Genomic DNA, 25,101 nt, shown 5'->3' with positions numbered 1-25,101 from the left:
GAAACATTTTCCACTATCCTTAATAACCTGTACACTAGGTATTTTCTTAGTATATTTTTACAAAATTAAGCATTTAGGAAATGAGTGAAATAGAAGTTTTATACATCAGTTAATCCAATTGAAAATTAGTTGAAACATGAGATTGATATTCACTCATTTTTATATAATAAAAGCATAAATATATTACATAAATATATAGGGTTGGACAAAAAGTTCCTTTGAGTTTTTCTGTAAGATGTTATGGAAAACCCCAAAGAAACTTTTTGTCCGTGCCAATATTTAAAAATACAGTAGATACTTTTTCCGAATATGAAAGTCACTCAGTCATGTCCGGCTCTTTCCGATCCCATGGACCATAGCCTCCCAGGCTTCTCTGTCCACGGAATTCTCCAGGCAAAAATACTAGAGTGGATAGCCATTCTCTTCTCCAGGGCATCTTCCCAACCCAGGCATTGAACTCAGATCTCCTGCATTGCAGGTGAATTTTTTAGCCTCTGAGACACCTATAATGCAATAGTAAATAATAATAATAATATATTGTAATAATAAAAATTAGATTTTTTTTAAGCACTTACTTTGTGCCAAGTACTTTTTAAGAACTCTGCATGGGTTATTATCATTCAATCCTCACAACACCTTTCAGATTAAGATTGCCATTGCACCCAATTTTCAAAAGAAGGAATAAAAATGAAATTCACCTAAGGCAATACAGGTAGGGATAGAGCTAGTATGTATACTCTCCTTACAACTAAAATATTATGTGATGTAAAATATATGAAATGTAAAAAGCAAAAATAATGTGCTGGCAATTAGGTGAAGAGTTGGCCCCAGGTAAACATGGCTTCTGGTTTACTTCCTCTAATCAATGTTATTCAACTAGAAAGTGTTAACAAGGGTAACAAGAAAGTGATAGTCTCTCAGTCATATCTGACTCTTTGCGACCCCATGAACTGTAGTTTATCAGGCTTCTTTGTCCATGAATTCTCCAGGCAAGAATACTGCAGTGGGTTGCTATGCTTTCTCAAGGGGATCTTCCTGGCCCAGGGACTGAACCTGGGTCTCCTGCATTGCAGATGGATTCTTTCCAGTCTGAGCCAACAGGGAAGCCTGATATAAAATATATGAAACACAAAAAGCGAAAGTAATCTGCTGGTAATTAGGTGAAAAGAGTTGGCTCCTTGTCCATGTGGCTTCTGGTTTGCTTCCCCAAGCCAAAATCATCTGCAATTTGACAGCCATTTTCCCTGATACAATGTATCATTGTTGTATTTCTAAATATATACCAACAGTCACATGTTACAGTTTACTGACATATTACTAAGCATATAGGGGCTTCGCAGGTGGCACAGTGGTGAAGAATCCACCTGCAATATGGAGACACAGGAGCCATAGTTTCTATCTCTGTGTCAGGAAGATGCCCTGGAGGAGGAAATGGCAACCCACTCCAGTGGTCTTGCCTGGAGAATCCCATTGACTGAGGAGCCTGGTGTGTCACAGTCCATGGGATCACAAACAGTTGGACAGGACTGAACACCCACAAGCATATATAGTAAATACACTTTTGCATTTACTCATTTGATAATGCAGAGAAGGCAACGGCACCCCACTCCAGTATTCTTGCCTGGAAAATTCCAGGGACGGCGGAGCCTGGTGGGCTACCGTCTATGGGGTCGCACATAGTCGGACACGACTGAAGCGACTTAGCAGCAGCAGCAGCAGCAGCGTTTGATAATGTGAATTCTACACCTTTGACTCTGAAAAAAAAAAGGGTAAGAATTTTGAACTTGGATTCACTGTCTCTGCAGGTGAATTTTGCCTCTGTCATTCTCTGGGTAACTGAGGCTATGAGAATCCTTTACCTTCTTGAGACTGCTTGTATATAAAACGCGGTGATTGACCCCTTCCTAAATTATTTGTGTTATTAGCAAGTGAAGATCCTAGTACATGTTAGGGACAGAGTTGCTAATCAATAAATGGCAGGTATTTTTATTATTCTTCCAGTAAGTTAATAAATATTAAAATATATTAGTGTTTCACTTCAGTATGGTGTTTATGTTGCCTCTACTATATATTACACATTTCAAAATTTTACTACATAAAGCTCCTACTCATCAGTTATGCATTTAACTACACAACCCATCATTTGTCCAGCACATGTGTCAGAAGCCTTATTGTATTTATAGAAGTATTTATTAAATTATTAGCTCAATTGCAGTTGACTGTATTGACTTTGTAAGAGAATATGCAAGATACTTACATTATTGAAAGATGTTTACATTATTGGTATTTACTATTATAATTCTCATGTTTACTAAAATAAGGTGGCCATTTTTTAAAGATATTCAGATCTCTCAAACTGCATTCCTTGTAGTGCTGATTTTCTAAATGTCTTAGATGAGAAAAGTATATAAACCTAAAATGTATACTAATCTTCACAATTATTTTGAGATAGGAATTTATTGCATGAAATAATCTCATAAAGTTGGCCATACTTTATTTACTCTGAAATGTGGACTACAATTTAATTATGTTAGATAAATATAACAGCTCATTTACTTTAAATTTGTGACTAATGAGGCAAACTCACAGGTTTAATTGCATTAAAGGTCAATCAGCTTTGCTTTGCACCGTGGAAACAGATTGCGCTTCAAACACTAACTATGTTAATCACAAATGAATGAAAATAATCATAAGAAATTGCAAGACGTTGAACATTTAAGTCAAAGTTCATCATCACAACTAGGTAAAGTCTTCTGAATTGCAAGTCAATGATACCATCAAAATAATACTCAAAACATATTAAAAAAATAAATAGAAATAACTAAGTTTTATTTTTTAAACTAAGGTGCTCATAAAAGATTAACCTTCTAGTGTGATTTCATAAATAGATGTAGAGCTTCTTAGTACACATGTTCTGAAATGGGATCGACTCTGCCTGACATCAGAGTTCACTCTGAACTGATATTCTACATTTGAAAGCTTTCTCTTCCATTCTTCCTGTTATGTCTCCTTCACAGCCATCCCTGAACATGTCACACTGTTTGTGGCTTTATTCTTTCTTTGACCCTCTTGTTTTGTCACTCTTCTTTCCCATAACAACTCATAGCTTTTGCTTTTTAACACACAGTCAATAAACATTATCTGAAAAATATATATATATATACACAATGGCACTACACTTTATAAAATGGTAGCTTGTCTAATTTATCTAGTGATAAATTAAGGTACTTTGCTCCTCAGAATAACCCAATATATGAAGTATCATGATTAGATGGAATCGATTTTAAGAATGAAGAAATTAAAATGCAATAATGCTAATAAATTCTGTCACACTGAAAGTTAATAAAGGGCCTATAAGATCACTATGATGCTATTCCCATGCCTTCTTGGAGCATCACATTCAACTACTAAACGGTCTTGACAATAACTGGGGCTTCTTAGGTCTCTTGTTGCACCAGAATTCTGTGTCTTGTCTGTCAAGTTCTCTGTGTGATTTCCCTTGGAAATAGATGTAAAGAGGATCCTCTTGAGCCTCTACTATTACATTCTTATATAAGGTACAACCAAGAAAAAGACTCAGACCTATAACTGGTTGGTTTCTTTTACTTTCAAGAATTCTTAAGTATGCCAAAGGATTGTTCTTTCACCCACAGACCAACTCTTATACAGAACATGCTTTCCAAGTTTGGTAACATTTTATCCTGTTTTAGCTACTTTATTGAATTGTGTTAAGGAAGATAGCACATCATATTCAAACATTTTTGTCACTAATCCTTTTATATGAACTTGTTGTAATATATTTCAGTACAGCTTTAGAAAAGTAACACAAGTTAGACAAATCAGATAAATAGCAGTCTTTCTGAAAGTGAATAAAAATACAGAGAATAAAAATTTAAAAATTAAAGTTTTAAGAACATTCAAGAAAGTAAAGTTTTTTGGGTTTTTTTTGCACTCATTCTAAATATAGCATGTAAGCAAAGTGGTATAAAATTTTAAAAGAATGATATTCACAAACATCAATTTTAGGACGATAACCTACTCTGATTTTAGGAAGAAATATATTTTTTGTATAGAGGATGTATGTGCATGTGTGAGTGTGTGTGCCTGTGAGAGAGAGAGAGGAAGAAAGAGAGAATGATCTAATTGCAATATTGTAAAACAAATAAGCACTAATTATTCTTGAAAAATAAAAAAATTAGAGAAAAATGAGAAGTTTTTCCAAGTACCATATTAAATTAACATTTAAATAAATTACTTCTATTAGTAATCACAGCACTTTTTTTATGAAAAAAAAAATCAAAGCTGTTAAATTTCCATGGAGAAGTGGAAAGCACAAATATTATCTTTTCTACCAGAAATTTGGGGATATGCTGAAGAGAGATAAAAGCAAGTAAGTTCATTTGAAGTCAACTCTACTACATTAAATTATAGTCATTAAAATTATGTATCAAATGATAAATACAAACTTTAATAACCTTTTTATTTAATTGTAAGTCACTTGAAAAGTCATCATCAAGTTTTAATCAATTTACAGTATGGACAAAATAAGGCAGGGTTTCCCAGATCTACAAATCTGTCTGTTTCAAAAAAATATACTAATTACACAGATTATTATTGGTCCTTTTATATATATTTTTTTACTGTATTAACATAAAATTTTAGGCATTAATTAAAACTTGCTGAGATTTCAACGTACATAATTTTCTCACTTGTCAATGCAGGACTCATTTCAGATTTATAGTTTAAAAATTTATTTTGTTGTTGACTTTTTAGTTCTCTTAGCATTCAGTGACCTACTACCTGAAATCTTGCATTCTACAAATGCTTTCTAAGGAAATACGATTAATTGACCAGAACATAAAACGATTCACAAACATGTAAGAAGTAGATAATATAACTGACTTTGCACTATGTTTTTCCTGTTTCCTCATTATTTTCATGTAAGAAACAGAAAGAAATAATAGCATATTTTATTTACTTGGCTAAATTTTTATTCACAAAAGAACCTCTGAAAATTAAAATCAAATAGATCTTTAAACTGTACAACTATATTCTAAAGATAAAATTCTCCTAACAACTTTAGCAATGACATACTAATTGGACTAGAACAACAGAATATAGAAATGAAATAAATTCATCAAGTAAAAGTATACATACTGTGCAAAACTTTGTCAAAATATTTACTTCAAAAGATCCCTCTCCATTAGATAAATTCTGTCCTTGTGGAATGGGGTTCAACTTAATTCAACAAATACTGAGTACATATTATTTACCAAGCAGAGGATCAGTTTTATAGAGGATGTAAAGAATAAACAATCCTTACCATTTCCTCTTCCAGGATATCTTCCCAACCCAGGGATCAAACCCACATCTCCTGTGTCTTCTGCATTGCAGACAGATCTGTTACCCGCTGAGCCATGGGGGAAGGCCCTGTAATTACAGGATTGAAAATAAATATGGATACAACATTCAGTCATATACAATAACTAGACAAATATATAATTAAGTCATTATGAAAAAACTTTAGTGAAAATCACTCATGTTCACACAAGTAAGGCCAATGTATTGTGTTATGAAAATAGAATAAATCAGAGTTGGTTGTCTGGTTAAAAGTTGCATGGAAAGGTTGGAAAGAAATTGAGTTTTAAAACAGTGCAAAAAATGTTATATTCAAATTAGAAATGCTATACTAAAATATACTAAAATTTCTGCAAAAATGAACAAGTGTTCATCTTTTCATGAACACTGGCAAGTACCTTGGATTAGAAATAGCTGCAGACCAGGAAGTTAAGGTTGATGAATTTGAGTTTCTAAAGCAGCTTGGGAAGTACAAAAGTGGCAGGGAAAGCTAGATACAGCTCCATCTCAAGATCGTGGTAGTGAAGAGGGTCTTTACTCAAAATCTGCCAAGAGGGATAGATATTTGCATATCTGTGTTTAAGAAGCATCTCACACATTTATCCAAAACATACATCTTAATACCTTGCCCTGACCAAAATCCATTTTTTCCTGAAGACTTTACATTTTATTAACTGGGCTGACAACCCATCCAGTTGATGAAGACCCATCTTTGTTAATATCTCCTATTTTTATCCTCTTTGAAGTACATTCCATAAGAAGTTCTATTGCTTATCATTCTAAAATATTTTTTAAATGTTCCTCCTTTTACAGCTATTCTATGCAGCTATACTAATCTAAATCATTATAATCTTTTGTCTTTCCTGCTGCAGTAGTTATTAAATGGTCTATCCAAATTCAAAAATGCAATCTCACAGAATCCAGAGTTAGGTTTTTAAATCCTAAACCATTGCACTCTATTGTCACTCTAAAGAAATCTTCAAATAACTTCTCTTATTAAAATAAAGTCCAATTCCTTACCATGGCCAACAGGATCAATTTCAACTCTTCACAATGATTTTATGACCTCATCTCTATCCCACATCTTCTGGTTCACTAATATCCCCCAAAATCTACATATGTAAATTCTTTTTTCTTTTATTGTTATAAGTCCTTTCCCATTTATAGAATTCACACATTTTTTCCCTATGTGCATTTCTGTTACCCCAACTCTTCAAAAGGTTAGTTCAATTATATGCCACCTTGTTACGCTAGGTGGGCTCACCTAGCAAATATAATTCTCAAATGGGGAAATTACATGAATGGGAAGAAAATCGTGCTTGATTTGTGGGCCAAAATCTGTGTTTTAGGTATTTGTAAAATTGTTTCCATAATTAAACTTTGAGTAGTCAATTATATAAATAGAAATAAGTCTCTGTGACAAGGAATTTAAAAATTAGAGAGATATTAGATTCAATTAAGCGATAATCTGGGCTTCCCTGATATCTCAGTTGGTAAAGAATCTGCCTGCAGTGTAGGAGACCCTGGTTCAGTTCCTGGGTTGGGAAGATCCACTGGAGAAGGGATAGGCTACCCACTCCAGTATTACTGGGCATCGCTTGTGGTTCAGCTGGTAAAAGAATCCGCCTGCAATGCGGGAGACCTGGGTTTGACCCCTGGGTTGGGAAGATCCCCTGGAGAAGGGAAAGGCTACCCACTCCAGCATTCTGGCCTGGAGAATTCCATGGACTGTATAGTCCATGGGGTCACAAAGAGTTGGACATGACTGAGTGACTTTCACTTTCAAGTGATGGTCTATATCATAAGATTCTCTCTCAGGAACGCAAAGAACTATGTGAACCATGTAATACAAATATTCAACAGAGAAAAATATAAACTCCCAGTATTATGTACATATATATTTGACCTCACTGGAGTGGTGAAAAACTGGTCTGTTTCTTATGTTTCCATAAAGTGGCAGAGAGTTCAGTAGTACTTATTTGTTTGACATCCTAAGCACAGTAAAATTATCTAATCAAATTTTCTGAGAAAGTAATCAGTGTCTTCCCACATCATTCCCTGTTCTCAAGGTTAAGTATTTATTTTTTATCATGCCTTATGAAATTAGATTTACCTTAAGATGAGACTAAACAGTTTGGTATATATGTGGTTTTTTAACGTGCTTGATAACTTTTGTTTATTTGACATCTACCATAAGAAAACTGCTAAATGCCCTTGTAATTTAAATCTTCACAACAAGTGCAGAATTACTTTGAATATCATTCACTGCATAGAATGGATAGATACAACAGCAATTTGCATGATTATGTAAAACATAGCATAGTTGATTTGCAAAACAGCTCTGTTAATGAACCTTATCTAGTTCAGGTTAGACAATATTAACATAATTTTCCTCAGTGATCTCATTACAATAGATTGAATTTACAAACCATCCAGTGATGCCTATTAAGAAATCAGAAGATTTGACTTTTCAAGCCTGATCATATTCAAGCATAACATTCTGTCTACTTTCTAACTGGGAAAACAATGCAATTTAATGAGCTCAGAATAGAATTAGAAGTAAACATTGGTTCTTTAAACGGAAGACAGCATTTTCTCATTTATGAAAACCGAAGAAAGAAAAAAGAACAATATGTTATCTATAAGTTAACTTTCTGAAAATGGATTACAAAAAGTTAAAATATTTTCTACCAGTCTGCTTCATTTTATATATCTCCCTGTGTATTTTATATCATGTTAGAAAATCACAGTTTTTGTAGAGTCTAGATTCTATAACAGGTCTTCCCAGGTGGTTCAGTGGGTAAAGAATCAGCCTGCAATACAGGAGACACAGGAGATGCAGTTTCAATCCCTGGGTCAGGAAGATCCCCTGGAGGAGGGCTTGGCAACCCACACCAGTATTCTAGCCTGAAGAGTCCCATGGACAGAGGAGCCTGGAGGACTATAGTCCAGAGGGTGGCAAAGAAACGGACACACGGAAGCTACTGAGCACAGGTTCTGTAGTAAACTTATTTTGCTTAAAGTCATGGCCTGCCTTATAAGTTTAAAATTCCTCTGGGCATTACATTTCTCAACTATTATATGTGGAAAATAATAACATGAATGGTATTGGATTTGCATTAATTAATACATCATGCCCCTGCTCAGTCATGTCCGACTTTTTGAGACCCCATGGACTTTAGCCCACCAGGCTCCTCTGTCCATGGAATTTTCCTCCTCTTGTATGAAATTTTCCAGGCAAGAGTACTAGAGTGGGTTGCCATTTCCTACTCCAATTTTTAGGGTAGAGTAACAAAATAGCTTCTCTCAAAAGGAGAAGAATAAACAGTAAGTGAAAACACAATCCTTAGTTATTTGATGTCTCTCTTTTATAACCCTCAGAACTATCATATTGGATTTTTTGAGCAACAGGAACATTTTTAATTTACTAAAAGTGCATTAATATAAGACAATGCCTATTTGTCAAAAAAAAAAATAGATACTAGTTAAAATGGAAAGTAAACCACAGAGCTAGATCTTTTATGTGTTTTATAGCAGAGTCATAGAAAATGATAATTTTTTCTAAAATTGCAATATTTTGCCTATGCAAAGTTGAATGTCAAAATTAGATAACATCATCTGCAACTGTGGTGTCAGAAATCTGATAGCAAGTTTGCTGCTCCATTCTGCTCACAACATTGTATGACTTGATGAAACAGTCCAACCATGGAGATGCATCAACTTTTGCTACTGGAGGACAAAACATGCCCATGTTCATATCCATACTTTGCTGAAGGTCATCATCGATTAAGACTTCTGATGTTTGAATCTGGAAGAATTTTTCAGAATTCATGAGGTAAGCTTCCAATATATCCGTTCCATCATCAAGAGTAAATGTCATCACAAACACATATTAGAGGGTACGATATCCAGTACTTCTGCCACAGAAGAAGGACTCCATGATGTTTTATCAACCAGGGAATTCATAACAATCTGAGACCTAATAAACACTCAACAAACTTTACTGCCGTTGTTTATTACACTAGTCCTAGCCAATATGGGCTTCCCTGATATCTCAGTTGGTAAAGAATTCACCTGCAATGCAGGAGGCCCCGGTTCAATTCCTGGGTCAGGAAGATCCACTGGAGAAGGGATAGGCTACCTACTCCAGGGTTTCTGGGCTTCCCGTGTGGCTCAGCTGGTAAACAATCTGCCTGCAATGTGGGAGACCTGGGTTTGATCCCTGGGTTGGGAAGGTCACCTGTAGAAGAGAAAGGATACCCACTCCAGTATTTTGGCCTAGAGAATTCCATGGACTGTAGAGTCCATGGAGTAGCAAAGAGTCGGATACGACTGAACAACTTTCACTTCACTAGCCAATATAATCTCGTGCTGACATTAGGATTTTGGTAGAACTTTAGATACATTCAGTACAGTTCAGTTCAGTCACTCAGTCGTGTCCGACTCTTCATGACCCCATGAATCGCAGCACACCTGGGAATAAGGAGTTTAACCTAACTTGACCATGGTCATTTGTTTAGTAATTTTTAGGGCAACGTCTCAAACATAAGAATCTCAACTGTAGAGTGTCATCTGCCAAACTAATGTGATAAAGAATAAAGCAAACATCTATTAATGTAGTGTAAGGGTTCACAATAGACCAAAATTATAAATATGAGTAAAAAGGTTAATAGAAAAGATAACATTTAAGTTATACGTCAAGGGACACATTTCACATGTATGTGTTAATACACAGAATTTGTTTTTCTCTTTCTGACTTACTTCACTCTGTATGACAGTCTCTATGTCCATTCATGTCTCTGTAAATGGTTCAATTTTGTGCCTTTTATGGCTGAGTAATATTCCATTGCATATATGTGTCACATCTTCTTTATCCATTCTTCTGTTGATGGACATTTAGGTTGTTTCCATATATGTAGAAAAATGGTACAGATGAACCTATTTGCAAAGCAGAAATAGAGATACTGATATAGAGAACAAATGTATGGACACTAGGGGGGGATGAGTTGAGAGACTGGGACTGACACATATATACTACAGTGTATAAAATAGGTAGTAACCAATGAGAACCAACTGCAGTTCTCTGGACCCCAAATAGACTCTTTTCTTATTTGCCATCTTGCACTTTTTGCTGTTGTTGTTGTTGACACTGATCTTAAAAGGGTAGTGTATTTTGCACCCTCTTTTGGGATGCCTCTTGAGGCCATAGAGTTGTTCACCACTGTTTGTCCAGGAATATTTACTGAAACTTGACAAGGCATTCAAAATATATTTTTACAGTATCTCTGTGGTCAAAATTTGGCCAAATTGGAAGCTAATATTCAGGGCCTAATGAGAGCATTTTTAGGTCTTTCCCACACAATCAAAATGAAACTATGTACCCAAAGGGAAAGTAAAATATTCTGAAGTTTATGTGAAAGAATTTAATAAAACATTACGAAGATACACAGTTCTACATCTAGATGTGGGAATGTTTGATTTCCATCTTAGCTGCAGATCTCCTCCCTCATATACATGGAAGCAAATTGAGGAAGATGTAGTTGGAAGCTGTGTCAGCCTCCCTATCGTTCAGGTTGTAATCTGAGGAATTACAAACAACTATACATGTCTTCCCAGGGAGCTCAGTGGTAAAGAATCTGCCTGTCAATGCAGGAAAAGCAAGAGATGCAGGCTTGAAATGGCAACCTACTCCAATATTCTTGCCTCAGAAACTTCATAGACAGAAGATCTTGATGGGCTAGAGTCCCTGGAGAAGGCAATGGCACCCCACTCCAGTACTCTTGCCTGGAGAATCCCATGGATGGAGGAGCCTGGTGGGCTACAGTCCATGGGGTCGCTAAGAGTCGGACACGACTGAGTGACTTCACTTTCACTTTTCCCTTTCATGCACTGGAGAAGGAAATGGCAGCCCACTCCAGTATTCTTGCCTGGAGAATCCCAGGGACGGCAGAGCCTGATGGGCTGCCGTCTGTGGGGTTGCACAGAGTCGGACACGACTGAAGCGACTTAGCAGCTTAGCAGCAGAGTCCCTGGGGTCTCAAAGAGTCAGACACCACTGAGTGATTGAGCACACATACTTGTCTTGCAATTCAAGTCTTTACAAGCACAGAGAGGTGGCTCCAAAGTCCATCTATTGTTTTACAAATACCCAAATCTCTCCTGTTTATCTTAGAAGATAAACAAATGTTGTAAAACACCCGGACTTAGGAGAAAAAAATCCTTCTTCATGGAAGTTGTTTCCTTTTTCTGTGTCTTTTCTGATAGAAGTATTCTGCCTGTACTTCTCTGGAAACCAAGTAATCTTATCAGAAGGAGAGGGGGGGAAAAAGGCCTGTTTTGAAAACTTGGCCAAGAAAAAACCTCAAAATTCTCTTTCACAATTATTAGTAAAAAGCTTTAGCTGTCTGAGGAGATAACTTTCATTTATTCCATCTGCAGAAACACAATTTAGATCCAACTCTTCTTTTATAAAATAGCGATTTTTGCATTATTGCACCTGTCTCATGGTTAAAATTTTAAAATAAAAGCTCTAAGATCTCTGTTTGTGTCTGTATGCATGCTTATAGTATGCATGCATATTCATTTTATACATGTGAAATTTTCTGAATCTCATTCCCAAAATTATTTTGTAAAGAGCTCTATTTAATTGGTTTAAAGTCAAACAAGCATAATATAAATCGAGTATACTTTCAGAAATACAGAATCTAACCCAAATGTTTTTCAAGATTACATGAACTAGGATAATCTTTGGTAAATAAAAGCTGGTTTCAACCTGCTTACTTTGTTATATACAGAAATTGTCAGTAATAAAGATACCATAGGATGATGGTTAGCTGTATGATGTCATGAAATATTCATGGCTAACCTAAATATAATTGTCAAAAACAAGTAAATTAAGTAGACATAAAATAAAAATTTATAAATAGTGTTAGTCGCTCAGTTGTGTCAGACTCTTTGCATCTCCATGGACTGTAGTCTGCCAGGCTCCTTTGTCCATGGAATTCTCCAGACAAGAATACTGGAATGGGCTGCCATTCCTTCATTGCAGGCAGATTCTTTACCATCTGAGCTGCCAGGGAAGACCTTATAAATAATACTTTCAGCAATAATTATGCTTTAAGGTATGAGTGAAGTCGTGAGTGAAGTCGCTCAGTTGTGTCCGAGTCTTTGCAACCCCATGGACTGTAGACTACCAGACTCCTCCGTCCATGGGATTTTCCAGGCAAGAATACTGGAGTGGGTTGCCATTTCCTTCTCCAGGAGATCTTCCCGACCCAGGGATTGAACCCAGGTCTCCCGCATTATAGGCAGACGCTTTACTGTCTAAGCCACCAGGGAAGTCCTTTAAGGTATATTTACTTAGAAATAGTTTCCAAAAAAAATTGTGATGTCTCAAAATTTATCTACACTGAAATAGATTAAACAGTGGATATACATTGAATATCCAGATCATTTCCAATAGATAAAATACTGACAAATTAATTACTGAACACAGAATTGTCCACCCTCAGTTTCCTTTTACAGAGGAATGAAAGATATTTAGGTCTTTTAGTAAAAACGTTTTGTGCCACATTGGAATTTCTATTGTGGAGAAGAATATACTTCTAGAAAGTACAAAATGTATTTATAGATTTGCCAATTCACAGAATACTGTCCACAGTTGCTCAGTTCTTAGGTTTTATTAGGAATTAAGGATTTATGGGATAAAATTCTAATCAATGCATGCAATTAAAACTACTTGGGCATTGGACCTCCCTAGCAGTCCCATGGTGAGGACTACCATCCAGTGCAGGGGCTGCAGGCTCAATCTCTGGTCATGGAGATAAGATCACAAACGCCTTGCAGCCAAAAAACCAAAACAGTTAAAAAAAAGGAACAAGAGTGTAACAGATTAAAGAAAGATTTTAAAAATGATCTACATCAAAATAAAATAAAACTACTTAGGCATAGAAAGAGTGAAAGGGAAAAATGTGTATGAAAAGCAGTAAGGAAAGTAAAATGATTCATTGCTCCAGAATGAGAAAAAGAAAAACATAAAAGTATTTCATTGTGTATAGCTCCTCAGGTCTCCTTTCTATCTGTTAGATTGGATTCTGCCCAATTCAAAATGATTTTTATTCAAACTCTTATGATGTTAGTATGTTTCAGTTTAACTTTTAACAGCTTTATTTTTCTGTCTCTATCTTTTTCTCTGTCCTCAGGCTCTGTCTTTCAACCAGCGTACAAAGATGTTTATGTGTTTTACCTGCACTATTTTATTTAATGCTTTGCCATGGAACTGGAGTAGGAAGTGGCAATACACTCCAATATCTTACTTATCATTTTCTGCCTGAGTGTCCTCATGTATAAACGGGTTATATAATAGTACCCATCTAATAGACTTGTTCTAAGGATTAATTGAGAATTCAAAAGAGAACCTCATTTATGGACATAAATATGAAAGTGTTTGCTCTGACAATGACGATGATAATAGTGATGGCAGTATGATAATGATGATGGAGCTTACATATATATATATATATTCTGGATCATCTAACTTCTTGTGTGTATATTGTAGCCAGTATTGATTCAACTTTTACAATAGAAAAATGGATATAATGAATTTCTATGGGTATGACTATCTATGGATTACTAGCAATGAAATGCTGCAGTGCACATTGTTATAAACATGAGGAAAGATACTTCTTAGAGTCATGGGTGGAATGGGGGAAAAAAGAGAGGAATAGATAACCAGAGTTCCAAATTAGTCATTTCTAGACAAGGAATTGGCCAACACAACAAATTAGGAGCTGGAGACAGAATTAACACCATCACAAATGAAAGGAGTGCACCAACTCTCTAAGTTGCATCTAAATATTCTTGCTTCAGAAGTTGATAGATCCATATTTTCAACTTTTGCTAAGTTTAAAACATCCTATGATTTTCATTTTGTATGTGTTTAAGTCCTTGACAATGTATCAATAGAAGTATTCTACATGATATCCAGGTATTTGGTATTTCCTAATTTTTTTTTAATTGTTGGTTATCTTTAATTCAACTTAGTAAGATAAGATACTCTTGCTTTATTTACTAACATATTTTCATTTTTGCAAATATTCCACGTGCCTTTAAAACAAATAAGTGTGCTTCAGTTGTTGGCACTATTTTTAGATATAAAAGTTTGATAATTGTCAGTTATAGTGAACCTTTTTTTTTCCTGGCTTCCCAGGTGGTGCTGGTGGTAAAGCGTCTGCCTGCCAGTGCAGGAGACAAGAGAGACATGGGTTTGATCCCTGGGTCGGGAAGATCCCCTGAAGAAGAGTATGGTAACCCACTCCAGGATTCTTGCCTGGTGAATCCCATGGACAGAGGAGCCTGGTGAGCTACAGTCCATCCAGTCCCACAGTCGGACTCAACTGGGTGACTAGCACACTTTCTTTTTCCTACAGATTAGTTTTTTTTTCCTTATTCTGTTATGACTAAGAGAAACAGGTTAAAATCTTCGAGTATCATTGTGAATTTGAATAGTTACCCTTTTGGTTTCTGCCCATTTGGCTCAAATATTTTGACATTATGGTATTAGGTAATACATGTTTAACATTTTACATATGTTGATCAGTAACCCTTATATCATTTTGAAATATGCCTCTTCATCTTATTAATGTTCCCTGAAATTCTATTTGTCTATTAATAGTATTGTCACATGATTTTTCTTTTGATTAACATTGATCGGTTCCATTGCTTTCTTATTTTTCTTCTGTATCTTCATATTTAAAGCAGGTTGTAAGCAGAAATGTTTTTTCTTTGTTCATTTTATTCCTTTTTAAATTCATCTGATACTATTTCTTTTTAATTAATTAAAATGGTTTTATGTAACCATTGACATATTTGGACTTAAGTGCAGCATCTTTCTCTCATGTTGAAATATACACACACACACACACACACACACACACACACACACATATATCTTTCCATCTATCATTCTGGTCATGTTTATTGTATTTTTGACATGTATCAAAAAAAAGTTGCCCACAACCATGCACATCATCCTAAATACTTAAGTGCCTGTATATCATTTTCATTGTATACCTTCATTCTTGTCTACTTATTTGTAAAGCAAACAACTTTTTCTTATAATTTGCTAGTATCTTCTATGATTACTTTTACAGTTCTCATAGAGATCACAATCTAAAATTTTGATGTATAAAACATATACATGCAATTTTCCCATGACTCAGTGACCTTAGAGAACTTTACCTCAACATATCTATTCTTTCTCTGAATGCTACCTTAAACTTTTAAATTTATTTGCCTCTTGATGAAAGTGAAAGAGGAGAGTGAAAAAGTTGGCTTAAAGCTCAACGTTCAGAAAACTAAGATCATGGCATCTGGTCCCATCACTCCACGGGAAATAGATGGGGAAACAGTGGAAACAGTGTCAGACTTAATTTTTTGGGCTCCAAGATCACTGCTGATGGTGATTGCAGCCATGAAATTAAAAGACGCTTACTCCTTGGGAGGAAGGTTATGGCCAACCTCGATAGCATATTTAAAAGCAGAGACATTACTTTGCCAAAAAAAGTCCGTCTAGTTAAGGCTATGGTTTTTCCAGTGGTCATGTATGGATGTGAGAGTTGGACGGTGAAGAAAGCTGAGTGCCGCAGAATTGATGCTTTTGAATTGTGGTGTTGGAGAAGACTCTTGAGAGAGTACCTTGGACTGCAAGGAGATCCAATCAATCCATCCTAAAGGAGATCAATCCTGGGTGTTCATTGGAAGGACTGATGTTGAAGCTGAAACTCCAATACTTTGGCCACCTCATGCGAAGAGTTGACTCATTGGAAAAGACCCTAATGCTGGGTAGGATTGGGGGCGGGAGGAGAAGGGGACGACAGAGGATGAGATGGTTGGATGGCATCACCGACTTGATGGACATGGATTTGGGTAGACTCCGGGAGTTGCTGATGGACAGAGAGGCCTGGCGTGCTGCAATTCATGGGGTCGCAAAGAGTCGGACACGACTGAGCGACTGAACTGAACTGAACTGAACTGATACACATTTTTAACTCAGTAAAACAATTAAAATGGTTTTGTATCTAGATTTGCCTATATACTTACTTTTTACATTGTCCCTTATTCCTTCCTGCTTCTCTATTCTTCTTCCTGAAGCTAATTTTCTGATAAAGAATACTCTTTAGTATTTCCTTTATTAAAATTATATCACAGATGAGTCATCTCAGCTTTCTAAGAGAAATTAAAATGCTTTTTTTCTTTTTAATATTTTTCTTAAATTCATTTTTAATTGGAAGATAATTTATAAATGTTTTTGTTTCACTTTTTTTTATTTGGAGTAAAATCTTAATTTTACCAGTGATGAATTTGGGTCACTTGAACACTCATGTAACCACCACCTTGATCAAGAGAGCATTTCCATTATCTCAGATGACGCCATTCAATCATCTAACCCTCTGTCACCACATTCTTCTCCTGCAGTCAATCTTTCTCAGGATCAGGGTCTTTTCAAAGAGTTGGCTCTTCACATCAGGTGGCCAAAGTATTGGAGATTAAGCTTCAGCATCAGTCCTTCCAATGAATAGTCAGGGTTGATTTCCTTTTTATTGACTGGTTTGATTTCTTTGCTGTCCAAGAGACCCTCAAGTGTCTTCTCCAGCACCACAATTTGAAAGCATCAATTCCTCAGTGTTCAGCCTTCTTTTAGGTCCAACTCGCACATCCATACACGACTACTAGAAAAAACATAGCCTTGATCATATGGACCTTTGTTGGCAAAGTAATGTCTCTGCTTTCTAATACACTGTCTAGGTTTGTTATAGCTTTTCTTCCAAGGAGCAAACATCTTTTAATTTCATGATGGCAGTCCCTGTCTTCATTGATTTTGGAGACTAACAAAATAAAATCTGCCACTGTTTCCACTTTTTCCCCATCTATTTGCCATGAAGTGTGGGACCGGATGTCATGATCTTAGTTTTTTGAAGGCTGAGTTTTAAGCCAGCTTTTTCACTCTCATCTTTCACTTTCATCAAGAGGCTTTTCATTTCCTCTTTGCTTTCTGCAAATAGAGTAGTATCATCTGGGTATCTGAGGTTATTGATATTTCTCCCAGCAATCGTGATTCCAGTTTGTAATCCAGCCAGTCTAGCATTTCACATGATGTACTCTGTATAAAAGTTAAATAAGCAGGGTGACAATATATAGCCTTGACATACTCTTTTCCTAATTTAGAACCAGTCCATTGTTTCATGTCTGGTTCTAACTAATGCTTCTTGTCCTTCATACAGGTTTCTCAGAAGGAAAGTAAGGGGGTCTGGTATTCCCATCTCTTTAAGAATTTTCCAGTGTTTTGTGATCCACACAGTCAAAGGCTTCAGCGTAGTCAATGAAGCAGAAGTAGATGTTTTTCTGGAATTCTCTTGCTTTTTCGATGATCCAAGGGATGTTGGCAATTTGATCTCTGATTTCTCTGCCTTTTCTAAATCCAGCTGTACATATGGAAGTTCTCTGTTCAAGTACTGCTGATGCCTAGCTGAAGGATTTTGAGCATTCCTTTGCTAGCATGTGAGATGAGTGCAATTTTATGGTATTTTGAACACTCTTTGGCATTGTCTTTCTTTGGTATTGCAATGAAATCTGACCTTTTCAGTCCTGTGGCCATTGCTGAGTTTATAAATTTCCTGGCGTATTGAGTGCAGCACTTTAATTGCACATCTTTTTATATTTCAAATACCTCAGCTGGAATTCCATCACTTCCACTAGCTTTGTTCACAATGATACTTCCTAAGGCCCACTTGACTTCACACTCCAGAATGTCTGGCTCTAGATGAGTGACCGCAATATCGTGGTTATCCCAGTCATTAAGACTGTTTGGTTTAGTTCTATGTGTTCTAGCTACCTTTTCTTAATCTCTTCTGCTTCCGTTAGGTCCTTGCTGTTTCTGTTCGTTATTGTATCCTTCTTTACCAGAAAGGTTCCCTTGGTATCTCCAATTTTCTTGAAGAGATATCTAATCTTTCCCATTCTTTTGCTTTCCTCCAGTTTTTTGCATTGATCACTTAAGAAACCTCTCTTATCTCCTTGCTATCCTCTGGAAATCTGCTTTCAGTTAGGTATTTCTTTCCCTTTCTCCTTTGCTTTCTGCTTCTCTTCTATTTTCAGCTATTTGTAAGATCTCCTCAGACCACCGCACTACACATGTATAAACACATACCGATACAGATATTGTAATGCACTGTGATCAGGAAAACTCTCAAGTGGAATGCTGTAATCCATCACAATTTTCCATCTTTCCTGGAACTCAGCATCATTTTCACTCTGAAAAACACTGAATTTTTACTTTACATTCCCCATTATCATGCTTTATACCTCAATTTCCTGTTTCCCCCTAGAGTAGAATAATGCTGCTTTTTGAAAGCTAAACTACCTATTTGATATTTGTACATTTCTTAGAAGTATGATGCTTTCATCTTTCATCATTTAATCATATTGATTTTTCTAATGATTTCCTGTCATCTTCCATCTCAGTTTCTAAACCATTCATGATTTTCATTTTCACAGTGATTAATATGGCCATTTTTAAAGATAAGGAGAAAAGAGTTCTTCTCAGTATGCTCATTTTCCAGTATGTTTATTTTCTTTCAACCTTGAGTATATTATTACCTTGAATGTTTCAGAGATAATAGATTAATAATTTAAAAAATCTACACCTGAAGTGGCCTAACAAACAAATGCAAAACAGAATAATTAAAAATGAAAACAGACGTTAGACAATCTAAAAGGTGCATAAGAAATGGGGCTTCCCTGAGGCTCAGCAAGCAAAGAATCCACCTGCAATGCAGGAGACACGTGTTCAGGATGGGACAGTCTCCTGGAGGAGGAGTAACATTCCAGTGTCCTTGCCTGAGAAAGCCCTGTGGGCAGAGGAGCCTAACAGGCCACTGTGCACAGGGTCACCAAAGTCAGACACAACTGAAAGTAAGTATTAGTAGCAGTCTGCTCTTAATTTGCTAAAGATCTTCTGGAAATTAGAGCAGGATTGGGAAAATTAGGGGGTAACATAACTAGCTCATAACAACCTCCAATTTTTCTTTTCATGTGTCTACAGGCAGCCTTGTTCATGGCACAAGCGTTTACTGTGCTTGTATTTGTTATTATTGGAGGAGTTGCTAATTGCATGTTTGAGATCCTAGAGAGAAGAAGGATGATGCTCCTACTCAGTTATCAACAGCCTTCAATTAAGCCTTAGTCTTTGCCCTAAAGATAGGGAAACAACTGAAACAGGGACGAACCTTACTTTCTTGGGCTCCAAATTCACTGCAGATGGTGACTGCAGCCATGAAATAAAAAGATGCTTACTCCTTGGAAGAAAAGCTATGACCCACCTAGACAGCATATTAAAAAGCAGAGACATTACTTTGCCAACAAAGGCCCATCTAGTCAAGGCTATGGTTTTTCCAGGAGTTATGTATGGATGTGAGAGCTGGACTATAAAGAAAGCTGAGCACTGAAGAATTGATGCTTTTGAACTGTGGTGTTGGAGAAGACTCTTGAGAGTCCCTTGGACTGCAAGGAGATCAATCCAGCCAATACTAAAGGAAATCAGTCCTGAATATTCATTAGAAAGACTCATGCTAAAGCTGAAGCTACAATACTTTGGGCACCTGATGTGAAGAACTGACTTATTAGGAAAAACTCTGAAGCTGGCAAAGATTGAAGGTGGGAGGAGAAGGGGACGACAGAGGATGAGATGGTTGGGTGGCATCCCTGACTCAATGGACATGAGTTTGCACAAACTCTGTGAGATGGTGGAGGACAGGAAGGCCTGGTGTGCTGCAGTCCATGGTGCCAGGAAGAGTTGGACATGACTGAGAAACTGAACAACTTTGCCCTAAAGAAAATCAGCTCATGTGTGGGAAACAGAAAGGTTTACACATGGAGTTAATAGTCTTCCTAAGAAATATGCTAGATTGTTTTCAATCACATGCACTGATGGAGACCTAAATTCTCAGACATCTGTCATGAAACAAGAAACCTAATTTGAAAACATTCATGAAACTTACAAGGACTCGAAATCCTCACTATCATTTGGATCTCAGTACAGGTTCTCCTGGGCTTCCCAAGTGGCACAGTTGTTGTTGTTCCGTTGCTCAATCGTGTTCTACTCTTTGCGACCCCATGGACTGCAGCGAGCCAGGATTTCCTGTGCTTCATCAAGTCCCAGAACCTGGTCAAACTCGTGTCCATTGAGTCAGTGATACCATCCAACCGTCTCATCCTTTGTCATCCCCTTCTCCCCATGCCTTCAATCTTTCCTAGCATCAGGGTCTTTCCTAATGAGTTGGCTCTTCGCATCAGGTGGCCAAAGTATTGGAGCTTCAACTTCAGCATCAGTCCTTCCAATGGATATTCAGGACTGATTTCCTTTAGGATTGACTGGTTGGATCTCCTTGCAGTCCAAGGGATTCTCAAGCATCTTCTCCAACACCATAGTTCAAAAGCATCAATTCTTTGGCATTCAGCCTTCTTTATGGTCTAATTTACATCAATATATGACTACTGGAAAAATCATAGCTCCCAAGTGATGCAAGTGGTAAAGAACCAGCTTGCCAGTGCAGAAGACATAAAGAGACACAAGTTTGACCCCTCGGTCAGAAAGATCCTCTGCAGGAGGGAATGGCAACCCATTCCAGTGTTCTTGCCTGGAGAATCTCATGGACAGAGGAGTCTGTCAGGCTACAGTCTGACCCTATGGTCACACAGAGTCAGATACTACTGAAGCAACTTAGCATGCACCAAGCATAGGTCCACTTATTGTTACTCTAAGAACATCTTGAAGGACATGCCAGGAGGTTTAAACTTCCATAATCACTCCTAAAGAACTGAAATGTTCTGACATAGGAGGGGGCATTTAGGCATGTTAAAGCATTTCCTAAGTAATACTTCTTCAAGATGCATTTTTACATAATTATAATGTCACGAACTGCTGATCCCGAGAAAAGCAATCAATGGATCCATCTGTTTCTTAGGATTGCTTTCCATCCAATCCTCAAGATTCTTCTCCAACACCATTGTTTTGAAAGCATCTGTTCTTTGGCATTCAGCCTTCCTTATGGTCCAAATTTCACATCTATACCTGACTACTAGCAAAACCATAGCTTTGACTATTTGGGCCTTTGTCATAAAGTAATGTCTTTGCTTTTTAATATACTATCTAGTTTGTCATAATGTTTCTTCCAAGGAGCAAGCGTCCTTTAAGTTCATGGCTGCAGTCATCATCCGCAGTGATTTTGGAGCCCAAGAAAATAAAGCATATCACTGTTTCCTTTGTTTCCCCATCTATTTGTCATGAAGTGATGGGATGCTGTGATCTTGGTTTTTTTAACTGTTGAGTTTTAAGCCAGCTTTTTCAGTTATTACATCTCCTTTTTCCCCATTATCTTGTTCAAGTGGCTCTTTACTTACTAAGTCATGGTCAACTCTTTGCAACCCCATGGACTACTGCCTGCCTGTCTCCTCTGTCCCTGGGATTTTCCAGGCAAACATATTGGAGTGGCTTGCCATTTCCTTCTCCATTGGATCTTCCTGACCCAAGGATCAAACCCAAGTCTTCTACTTGACAGGCAAATTTTTTACCTTTGAGCCACCAGGGAAACCCACTATCTAGTCCATAGCAGGGTCTAATAAATGCTAGCTCATGCTCCTTCCTCATTTACTTTTAATTCAGCACAGAAAGTCTGAGCACAGACCTTTCCCCCCCCAAATATTGAAAATATGGAATTTCCTTGCATATTTTCTATATATTGTATCTCAAATAAGCCTATTCCAAATCTACCTGTAAAATGAAACCTATTCTTCATTATATACTTCTTGCATCCTCTTAGGTAACGGAGTCAGTAAATATCTAAACAAAGACATCATCCTTTGTACAATGTACAAACATCCTTTGTACTTTCACTTTGCCTTAAGATAATGCGATTTAAAACTCACTTTGTATGAAATTGTATCACCTATAAAAGAGAGAAAATACAGAATAAATACAACAATTCTTTATTCATGTCTGGTTTCCTATAAGGGTTTTACACTAATGGGATCCTTCAACAAAAAATAAGAGAGGCAAGGGTAATTTAGATGAGAGCATAGTTTTTAACAGTTCAAAGTGATTTCCTGATGGCAATTTAATATGAATTTCTACAACAAGGCATTTCAAAATGCTGTTTCTTGAAGATGAATCCAAGTTCTGGTAAAGGCCAAAATAATCTAATTACTGCTTGAAAATGTCCTGAATTAAAAGTGTTGGTTTTTTAGAACTGGGTGGAAAAGTGCAAATATATGGTTTATATACCTGAATACTATATTTTAACATTGCTCAAATTAATAGTGTGTCTCAGAAGAGTTTTTTTAAGTTAATCTTCTTAGAAGTATTAACTCTCATAACTGCATAAATATCAACTTACATATATTCATTGTAATAAAATCAGAGGTAAGAAATAACAGGGGATTAATAACTAAAATGGTAACTGCTATATACCTTTTAATAAGATATTTTAAAATCAGAGGTACGACCATAGTTGCAGGTATAATATACTGTCAGCTCTCTCAACGTTTTTCTGTACATGAACTTCATTGCCTGTGATTGCTAAATACTGACTCATGAAATAAAGATATCAAACAGAAATCAGTGATTCTGAACACATCAACATTCCTATCTCTCCTTTTCTTGAAATAAGAACTTTTCATATTATCATTGCTTGAGCTATTGAAGTACTTTCTTAAGGTTCCATTTTACTTACTCTGAGAATATCATAATCAGAACTTAGTGCATTGCAGTTTAGAAAAGAAAAAACAGTGCAGGAAAAATTACCATGACTAGCAACATATATAATTGCAAAATACAGCTTATTTATATCATTGTAAAATACTTTGTGTATTAAAATGAATCTGACAATTTACCATCTCTTTTCACTTGATATTGTCATTTCTATCTAATCAACCAAAAATGATTTTACTGTAGTTCTATTCACTCTGAAAGCGAAGGAATAATTTTCAGAAACTCAAAGTACCTTGAATATACATCTTCATTATTTGTGACTTAGATGCCTATTGATATTCTCACATCATCTATGGATTTGCTCTTGTTAGCAATTGTTGCAAGCACCTTGTAATCAATACAAATAAAACCATCATGATTTCAGATGAAATTGGTTTTATAACTGCTAATTAGTGTCATTTCTGCAATGACACAGATACACAAATATGCTACTTATATAAGACTGTGAATAAAGAAGCAGTTGTGTATGTATTGCTGTTGTTGTTGTTCAGTGTCCCAGTGTGTCCAACTCTTTGTGCCCCATGGACTGTAGCACGCCAGGCCTCCCTGTCCCTCACCATCACCTGAAGTTTGCCCAAGGTCATGTTTACTTCATCAGTGATGCCATCCAGCCATCTCATCCTCTGACACCCTCTTCTCCCTCTGCCTTCAGTCTTTCCCAGCATCAGGGACTTTTCCAATGAGTCATCTGTTTGTATCAGATGACCAAAACACAGCTTCCGCATCAGTCCTTCCAGTGAACATTTAGGGTTGATCTCCCTTAAGATTGACTGGTTTGATCTCCTTACTGTTCAAGGGACGTTCAGGAGTCTTCTCCAGCACCACAGTTTGAAAGCATCAATTCTTTGGTGTTTTGCCTTCTTTACATTTTAGCTCTCACAACCATATGTGATCCCTGGGAAGACCATAGCCATGACTATATATTAATTTATATCTTTACATTTGCATGTATATTTTTAAGATAACTGAGTATATAACAAGTATATTTTCAAAATAACTGACTATATAAATATCTATATATGAATCTGTATATAAAAATTAATTTTTTTCAACCAATCAAATGAGATGGCAAGGGAGTGACAGCTACTGCTATATATAACAATAATTCTATTCCTACTAGTATTATTTTATCAATAAAATAATTCATCAATTAATAGTATCAACACAATATATAATGCATTTTCAATGAACTCACATTTTTAGACATTAACCAGTTTTCTAAGAATCCATCATTTAAATGTCACATATGTATCTGTTAAACTGAAAAATTACATAATAACTGGCTGTATTAATACATATTTATACATTCAAAATTTCTTCTTAAATAATGACATTTGTTTAATGAATGAACGGACTAATAGACAAAAGCACTGCCTTTGATATAAATGGTTTGCTTATAGCAAAATCAATTTTCTTTAAAAAATTCAAGAAACTAAATTAATTATACTATTTTTATTAACATATATTTCTAGCATTATTTACTAACATCTAGATAAAGTTAATTGAGGTCATTGTTCTTGATATGGTGCAGAGGCCACCAACTCATGGCCTGAGATTCATGTTAATGTCACACCTACAATGAATCATCTTTTGTTTTCTCAAATTTAACATGTATGTTCTATCTCATTTTTCCAAGTGAAATGATAATCAAGTTTTCATGTTAAATAGATCAATACATATAAAATGAGCATGACCTTCTACCTTGTCTTCATATAAACAAATGAGTGACAATCTGATATTGTGTTCCTCAATTAATATCCCCTTTTCTGTTATTGAAGCATCTTTTAACTATGCACACAATGTCATACATGTACCTCAGAAAATAAAGATCTTCAAGAATAGAAAAAAATATTTAAATAGCATTTATCTATCCATCAATTCATATGTGTATATCACCATAATTCCCAGCAGTTTCTATT

At 36.1% G+C, this 25,101-nt stretch overlaps 1 long non-coding RNA gene across 1 annotated transcript in view; it reads right to left on the bottom strand.

The window, feature by feature from the left end:
* Positions 1–25,101, bottom strand: part of LOC145512143 (uncharacterized) — a 65,537-nt gene that overhangs the window by 28,835 nt on the left and 11,601 nt on the right. The window contains exon 2 of the long non-coding RNA XR_014058329.1: positions 5,324–5,430. This is a non-coding gene — a long non-coding RNA (uncharacterized LOC145512143). The remainder of the gene's footprint in view (positions 1–5,323; positions 5,431–25,101) is intronic.

Source organism: Giraffa tippelskirchi, chromosome 7 (assembly GCF_054371585.1).
Source record: "Giraffa tippelskirchi isolate mGirTip1 chromosome 7, T2T-mGirTip1v1.2.pri, whole genome shotgun sequence".
In the NCBI taxonomy this organism is placed as follows: Eukaryota; Metazoa; Chordata; class Mammalia; order Artiodactyla; family Giraffidae; genus Giraffa; species Giraffa tippelskirchi.
The sequence above is the reverse complement of the archived record's forward strand: the minus strand, read 5'-3'. Positions and strand labels throughout refer to the sequence as shown.